The 9,024-nt window shown below is 37.7% G+C and overlaps 1 long non-coding RNA gene across 1 annotated transcript; it reads right to left on the reverse strand.

Moving 5' to 3' along the window:
• Positions 1-6,748: 6,748 nt before the first annotated feature.
• On the reverse strand, positions 6,749-7,831 carry LOC148160524 (uncharacterized). Its single transcript, XR_015765118.1, has 2 exons — positions 7,450-7,831; positions 6,749-7,212 (listed from the first exon to the last, which is right to left on the reverse strand). It is a non-coding gene; the product is annotated as an uncharacterized LOC148160524 (long non-coding RNA).
• Between the last annotated feature and the right edge of the window lie 1,193 nt (positions 7,832-9,024).

A 9,024-nucleotide genomic window follows, 5' to 3' on the forward strand; every position in this document is an offset into this window, starting at 1 on the left:
CTCTGCATGCAAACCGATACAGAAAGTAGGAATAATAGATCAGTCGATGCAAAGCAAAAAGTCACCATGGAGATTTAAAACACTTCTTATCAGCAAATGAACAGATTCAGTAAACTCAAATGTACCAAAACAAATCTAATGTCAGCGCTCCTTTAAGGATCCCTCTGCTCTAAGAGTTGAGAGGAGAGAAGCAGTGAATTGTGGAAATGTTGCAGATTTAGCCCGACGCTCATAAACCCTGGCACTACCGTATAAATAACACTGATGTTACAAAAAATGTTCATGATTACGAATTCCCAACATTTATTATGTCATTGATTGTAGTCATAAAATATTTAAGTTTATTTTAAAAACTGATTTTTTTATGGATTAGGAGGAAAGTTTACCAACAGCAAAATCTATGGTTTTGTAGAGCTTATTTTACCAGTTTAATTTTATTTAAAAGGGCAGTATTTTGTAAAACTGACTTTTTTTAGCTATATACCATGTTATAATGTTATTCCTTCATCAAAGACATACCTGGAGTGTTGCTTTGATTCTTCCATGCATGTTTGAAACATCCTTAAATTTCCCGGGGCGACCACGTTTTTCAAATGACTTCCCTCACTCAGCTCCTCCAGACTAGCGGCAGCAGCTATTATCAAACACCTGCTGAGCTCATCGTATGAGCTCCTTCTCTGTTCAGTGGTTGTAAACATAATGACATGCTGAAAGCTGAGTTTCAGAAAGAGCAGGAGCTTCTTAAAGAGACATAGGCCCAAGTTGTTAAATTGCCTCACATAAATATCATTTGGTATATTTATAACAATTGAAAATATCTTAGTTCCTTAATACTTGGGCTATAAAATGTCACTATGTGCCTGGAAAACACATAATACCGCCCCTTTAAACCCGACTGGAGCCGTTTGCCACAGGTGACCCTCCGCTTCAGTTTCTGCCCTTCAGAGGGATTTTATGCTCCTGCCTTGACAGAAGACCATTTAAAGTCAGTTTCTGTATCCTGTTGCTAGTCCCCTGAAATGAAGTGCAATTGCTTCTTAATTAGGGATGCACGATACATTGACGCTAACATCGGTATCGGTCCGATAAATAAAACCTGGCCGATGTTAACAGATTTATGTCCATCTTGTTGCTGTTTGTTTCTGGAGGAGCTTGGTCATGTGACATTTGTTTGGTCATGTGACATTTGTTTGGTCATGTGACAACAGCAATATTAATATCAGATATCGATATCGGCCCACATTATCATATCTGTGAATCCCTAGTATCCATATATGATGTGTATCAGAAGGCATTAGTTTAGTTATTTTTCACTTTGATCAGCGTTATAAGAGTTTAAAAAACAGAGTTTTATAAGAGTCAGTGGGCCTTAATGTCGATACATGAAAATATAGGGTGTAATAGTCATTTTTAGAACATAATACACAGCTAAATTAAATTAGCTGTGTATAAAACCATCAAACAAAGAGTTATCCTGTCACTGTCACTGTCACATTAGATATGTGCTTCCCAGAACAACGACGAGAGGGTTTTAATTTTGTTTTAACTGTGGAGGGTTGGCAGCTCTACCCCGTGTCGCTCTATTCCTGTCAGTGAACGACAGGCCTTATCACGTAAGGTGAGAAACGAGAAGATCGCAGCATTATTTTTGACACTGAGAGGTTTAGACGATTCCAGCTTAGCGATTCCCCGTTCTGATTGTAGAGCAAGAAGTCCAGAGTTTACCCTGCGCAGAAGGAAAAGTTTTTCATCTTGACACATTATGTGCAATAATGTGTTCGTCCAGAAACTCAGCTCATCAGTCCGGCTCTGTCAAACAGACGGCAGGAACACTGTACGTAACGTTGGACTGCTGATTCACACGAGTCCGTTTATAAAACCATCAAACAAAGAGTTATCCTGTCACTGAACGTGAATAGTTTTTTTTTGTCTCTGTAAAATATGACACACTGTATTCCAGTGTCTTTTTTAGGCTTTTTTTGTTTTTGGAGTCTGTTGATTTTATTTTATAATCACCACAAAATGGCTTGCCAACCAAGCACTGACCACAACTACACATGAATTTGTGTAAGTCAGACAGGATAATGCACATTTTCATCCCTCTGAGTGCTTTTATTTCCCCGTTCTTTTACGTTTGATGCCATCTGTTTTGACGCCACATAAGATTCTCCAGACGTTTCCGTTTCCTGTCCCTTTCTCTCTCTCTGGTTTCTCTCAGATCCACGCTCGTTCCCGTACGTGTTAAAGAGTGTGACAGCTGTTTTTGGCTTCTTCCAAATTTACAGCTGGCACACCTGTGCTCCGTTTAGACTCTGGCCCGCCGCAGCAGTCAGCGCTGCTCTTTCTCCATCTCCCGTCAACAGCAGCAGCAGCAGCAGAGTTAGTCTGTGTTTGTGTCCATCGTTAACTGATTCTGATGAATACTGTTTTCCTGGTGCGCTGCACACAGCCTGGGCTGCTGCCTGGCGGCCGGCACGCTAAGGCGAGCCATCTGTCCGCCTGTCCGTCCCCACCTCTGTCTACATTTGTCTCTCCACACATTTCTGCCTGCTGTCTGTCTTTCACCATTCCAAAGGTTGACTTCCTGGTTCTGATTACCCGCTGGTTCCCTCACCCTCCATTCTCCATTTAACATTTTGTCAGCTCTCTCCTCACTTTGCTGAACAAAAACAAAACCTTTCATGTCCTGTAGGTACCTTTTACTGTAAGCTGCCTCCAAGGAGGGAGACAGAGAATTATCGAGCATTATACAAAATATTTCTGAATTGAATTCGATTTGAATTGAAGGTATTTTAGTGAGACATTTTATACTTTTAACCTTCGACATGTCTAAATTGTCAAAATTTGGATGGGATCAGTTCTTGTTTCCATGTACAGTGGCTGACAAAAGTATTCACACCCCTGAACATTTCCACATTTTGTCACATCACAAACACGACTGTGAATATGTTTCATTGGAGTTTAGTGTGAAAGCGGTGAAGTGGAAATGAAATTATGCATGTTTCAAAATTCAAACTTATGACAAAATTTTAAGTTCAAAGAGTATGAATACTTCTACAAGCTGCTGTATAATTTAATACAAAAGAACATGATTAAGGAATGGAAAGTACTGGTTCTCTTTGGATTTATGTGTCCAAAAAAATATTGGGCCCATAAAGTCTACGTTTTTAAATAGTTTTAATATAATCTGCAGCTAGAATCAGCATTTATGTTTCTGGACCACAGGGAGCACGGAAAGTGACAAAATGACAATTCATCAGGCACTTGTTAATAAAATAAATGTTCAAAGACATATTGAAGAGAAAACTGCTGACATCATCCACACATGATTTACTCAATATTAATAAAGAGAAATAAACAACTGAGAAGCAGCGAAAACTTTCCAAAAATTAAATCAGCTTACATTTAAATAACTCACAGAAACCTTTTAAATAATAAATCAATATTTTTTTTCTAATTATACTAAAATTTAATAACAACAAAGTCCATAACAGAGTCTTATAAATGGTTCACGCCAAACCGTTAAATCTGTTGATTTGGATCAAACGTGTGAACGGACCAGATCGATCCAGAACCCGGCAGAACCGGAAAAGTCTGAGATTGTGAGTTTTAACTAAAATAAAGCATACTAGCTTAATTTACATTAGTCTATCACACAAAATGTTTTTGAAATATATTCAAGTTTGGTACAAAATGGTAAAAAGCCCAAATGGGAAAATATTCCTGTATGTTTGTTTTGATTAGGGAGATAAACGTCATTTCTTTCTCCGTGACCGAGTCTGACAAATGTCAGGAAGTTAACGACGACGCGCAGGCAAAGCAGCTATTTTTTATTATTATTATAATCTATAACCAAAAAAAACTGAAAACTGGAAGAAAGCTGGATGTAATATTTAGCAGTTGCCATGGCTACAGGGACAATTCAACTTAAAGAGTAGATTCTTTCCCCTTTTTTAAATGACATTGTGTATTTGGATGTAGCTGGAGATAATTAAAGGTTTTTCTGGCAGTGAATGGCAACCTGTCGTCGTAAAGTTCAGTGCGTGGGAACGGGAGGTTAGATTGTTTCCATTTTTTTGTTGTTTTTTTCTTCTCGTTGACGCCGTCACGTCTCCCCTGAGATCAGAATACTTTCTGCTCTCCGCCTGAATGTGGGATCATGTCACAGATCATCAGCTGTGCGTCTGCTCTGTAAGCCTCTGCCGACACAAATAAACAGCAATAAAAGCCTTTTTTAGATTTTATTCAAGCCCATTTGCATTGGCTTGTTTTTTGTCCTAAATATTCCTTCTGAAGTTTAAATGTTACAGATCCTCTTATCTACTGCCGTACTTTTATTTTCTGTATTTTCTTTACGTTTGCCTGTCTGTGGGTCTCGGTGACTCATCTGATGGAAACCATCCTGCTGCTTGATACTGAGCCCACACGCTTTTAAATGGTCTTTATTATTCCTCTGTGGAACCTGGAATATTGCATATATAATCAAGCAGGGTTGGTTGGCAGCTAGTTATATTTACTAGATTATTCAATTACATTTACTTGAGAAACATTTTTGAAAAAACGTACTTTAAACCTGTTTGTCGCGAGAGGACCCAAATTTGGGTCCTCTGCGCTTGCCGCAACAAGATCGATTGAAAAAACATGCTATACATTTATCAATATAGGCATATTGCATATCCACAGATCGGGAAAAAGCTCTTCTAAATGATACAAACAATATTTTCTACATCAACAACACCCAGCCTGAACACGAAGTAGCTTGGTAAAACGAAACGTAATTAGATGCTAACGAGGCTAACGAGGCATACGCGGTAAAAAATGCAACAGTGAAAGAGCAACTATTCCCAAAGCCCACAAACTATCAATCAGAGTAAAGCCGAAGCTCTGCCGTTTCCAACAATACCAGAATCACCACGCTACGTGCAAAACTCACTGAACCAGCAGCTGAAGAAGAAAAAAAGAAATCGCTAATTTCACGAAGCGAAAAACATAAATTCAGTCCTACCTTTGCTGTTTCGTGGTCATAATCCTTATTAGACTAAATATTTCCACTTGGTTCGATAATCCATTTTCCCTAAGTCCATCTCATACTGTTTTCGGCTCTGCCCAGAGCCTCTTCCGCCTCCTGGGCTTCCATATAAAAATGTAGAGGCGAACTCCGTCAATGCACGTCACATGCGTTTCCCGTCCTCTAATTGGTGAATGGCTTTAGTTTCCGTATTAATGTCAACGCCCTCGGATTCTATTGGCTCTGACGGTTCGAAAGACGTGTCAATCATCAAAATTGGCCAATGGGATCCCGAGAAACCGCCCCGCGTAAGTTTGCATATCTGTATAGAGCTTTGGAGTTGACGTCACAGGATATGACGTTTTCGTCGCTCGGCGCCATGTCTGGGGTCCACAGACCAAAACAAACTATTCAGAACACCGGTGTTTTCATTGTGTTACCAACCGCAGTAAAGTTGTTTTCAAGTTGGATACTGGATAAACCGAGCTCCACGGAGTAAGAGACGTTCAGCTCAAGGTTGATCCGATTTATGAACGCTAATTTCGGCCAGCTGTTCTTAAGTCTCTCCACAAGCGCTCGGAGTTTCACATTGCTGCTGTCAATTTCCGAACACTCCTGTGCATAAATGCTTTGTCTTGTGACCAACTGATACCAAAAAGTGGACATTCATGCTATTACACGAGGCATACTATCTTCTATTAAAATTTTAAGTCATATTCAATAATTTTAATATTAAATGTTTTCTTCAGTAGCTTCCAAATTGTGTCCCATTAACTCAATCTGCTTGAAATTGTTCTACTAGATTGTATAGATGAGGCACACTCACCTTTATTACATTTGAACACCTTTTATATATTTTTTAGCTATTTCTGCAGTCAAAATTTTTTATTTTTCTTAGCTTGTAGGCCATGTAACCTATTAACTCAAAATCTGTGTACAATTATTCTATTAAACTATAGATTAGGCATATTTTTATTCCATTTTGACCCCTTTTTTAACCAGAATTATATTTAAAAAAAAAGAAAATTCATAAAATGTATTACCTCAGATGATCATCATTTGTTACCCGTAATGTTCAATTGCATAAAATTCTAGGCCAGGATCTATGTCATTACATGTTCACTTACCTGAAATATGTTAAATACAACAAATATTTATTAAAGTGTGGTCTATTTCATAAAATTTGTCACCTTTATTGTTTAATTACACATTAAATGTTTAAAGATGGGCTCTTTCATCTGGTTTGTGTCATGATGTGGCGGTGGACACAAATGCAGCAGGCAGTGGACTTACTTTATGTGGATGTAGAAACAAGGCTGATCTAACAATAAGAACTAAGGAACACAGAGCAAGAGAAACTAGAAGATCTAAACAAAGAAATAACCCAACTAGAATGACACAGAAAGATACAGACTCAGACATGGAACAATAACTGAACCTATGGTGATCAAATTAAGAAATAAACATTACTAGAAACCCTGCAGGGAGGCTGAAATAAGAAATAACTAGAAGGATAAAATAGAATAGTCATTAAAGAAGGCTTGACATGGACTCAGACAAACAAGGAAAAGCAATAATATTATTCTAACTACACTAAATACCATGAACCACTTAAGTGAATTGAAACACAAAGTTAATAAAATGAAAAGCAAAACAAACCCAAAAACCCAGTGTCTTGACAGATGTCTGATTATATAATTGTTTACTTTAATCAGATAAAATATTTATTTAAAAATATAATCTCATTACATGTATGTTTATTACCTGAATATTTAAATATCAAATTGTTACTTAAAATGTGATTCTTTTCTTCACGTTTACATGCAACTTGAAGTGCTTGAATCAAACGATTCATGAATGTTTAATACATTAAATTATTAAATGAGAGAACTGTATTTCAACACAAATGGTTCCTGTTCCTCTTCAGAGTCTGCAGCCTTGCTGAGCTCCTCTGCTGGGGTTCCTTCCTCCTCAGCCTCTCCAACTTGCTCCTCTTCTGTTGCCTCTGCTACTGTGTTTTCATTATTTACCTCTTCTGGGGTAAATAATGAAATCAGTCTCAGTAACCTGTTGATGGTTTTGCTGTATCGCCTCTGTAATTGACGCCCATGTCGGTCCGATGTTGTGGCGTTTACCTCAGTGACCCACATTCAGCACTGGACCCCAGTCAGGATTGAGCTCATCCATTTCATACGTCGGTTTGCCTTTAAGAGGACATATCAGAACACATCGCTATTAAAGCTGTAAATTTGATAACACTAGTAAAATAGTTTACTTCACAATAATGTAATAACCTCGATGTCCACTGACAAAACTCGGACTATGCTACATAAACAATATTAGCCCGAGCTAAACAACAGAAACTGAACGTAAGAACACTCGGACAAAATCATAGAACAACATTGTGACACAAAACCAACAAAGCAAATTTAGACACTCACCAGAAAGGAAATGTCTGGAGGAAACTTGTAGGTATCTGGGGATTTTGGAGAACGTGATATCAAGACGTGTCACCGCTGATACCAGGACATTCGTCTTCTTTTCGTTAGCACCGATAGCTTAGCCTCCTCACGTTGTTTCCAAGCAGGATAATAGTGAAACCAAAGTCCGTCTTATATCCTTTTACCGTTTCAGTCGTGTGATCGGACATTACAGACAATAACGTAGCAAGTTCGTACCATAGCTAAATTATTTTAAGTAACTTGGATTGAAAAAATCTGCGAGACTGTTTTTTTTTATACTGCGAGACTGTTGTCTATGGACCCCTAAGATGGCGCTGATACCCCTCCGACTAGAGCAGTGACGTCACGCTCCAAAGCTCTATTGAGAACTGCATGGTTTTACTTGCAGAGCGCAGAGCGCAGACTAGAGACTCCAGGAGGAAATTTTTTTTCAAAGGAACCCCCAAAAACAATTGTTATTAGATGTAATTACTTATCTATGACAAGTAATCATTTATTCTATAAGAATAAATAATTGAAACAGAACCTACAGAAAAAAAACTGAGAAAGTTCAAATGGCACAAATTGTGCCAAAATGGCTAATTTGGAAGGTCCGCCTAGATTTTTATCAAGTAGTACCTCTCTAAAACTCATGTGATTCACTTTCTTTCCATGAAACTTGGCACAGTAAAAGGTCAGATTGTGTACTGTTGTTTACTACATCCAAAACATGTAGTAAACATGCTTTGAAAGGAATCTTCATATATTGAACTGGGTTTTTTTTTGGCGGAAATAGATATTTTGCTTAATTTCTGCTGTGTATCATATTAATTCACTTTCCTCAGTAACAGGCAGGGTGGGTTTTAGAGCTGTAACATATTCTCTAGAGTCTTGCCTTTATTTTGATACCAAAACAATTAAAATAAACTCTGTAGTTCTTGAGATACATTCAATTCATTTTGGGCATGTATTTTCAACCATATTTCTCAAAAAGAGGCCTAGAGATGAAGAGGTTAAGGAGCATTTTAAGCCATGCTTTTTACTGAGTCATTTTATTATGAAGTATTTCTGCTCTTGCTTGAGTAAAACGACTGGGTTTCTCTACTGAATGAAAAACAAACAGGTTTCAACCAAAGAGTCACCAGACACAAAAGATCATTTGAAAAAAAAAACATTTTGCCTGATTTCATTACTTTTTGTTACTATATAAATTACTTTCAGTTTGGTCCTTAAACTACCAAAATTTCCACTTAACTTGATATTGTGGTCCATCTGATGATGTAATTTCTAAATAATAAATGACTGATCATTTCATCGTAACTCAGTAGTGACTTCTCTTTTTACCAAATACTTTGTTACTCTTAGAGTAATTTCTTGGACAGCTACTTTCTACTTTTACTTGTGTAAAGACATGTTGAAGTAGTTCCACTCTTACCTGAGTATATTTTTGGTTACTCTGCCCTCCTCTGACTGCAGCACATTCATAAAGATGAACTCAGGCAACGTCGTCGGAAATAAAGCTGGTTCAATTTTCACTTTGGAACAAATTGCGACAAAAACCAGCGGACTGACTGA

This window comes from Poecilia mexicana, unplaced genomic scaffold, assembly GCF_051168715.1.
Source record: "Poecilia mexicana isolate PSO_F unplaced genomic scaffold, ASM5116871v1 scaffold_2, whole genome shotgun sequence".
NCBI classification, from domain to species: domain Eukaryota; kingdom Metazoa; phylum Chordata; class Actinopteri; order Cyprinodontiformes; family Poeciliidae; genus Poecilia; species Poecilia mexicana.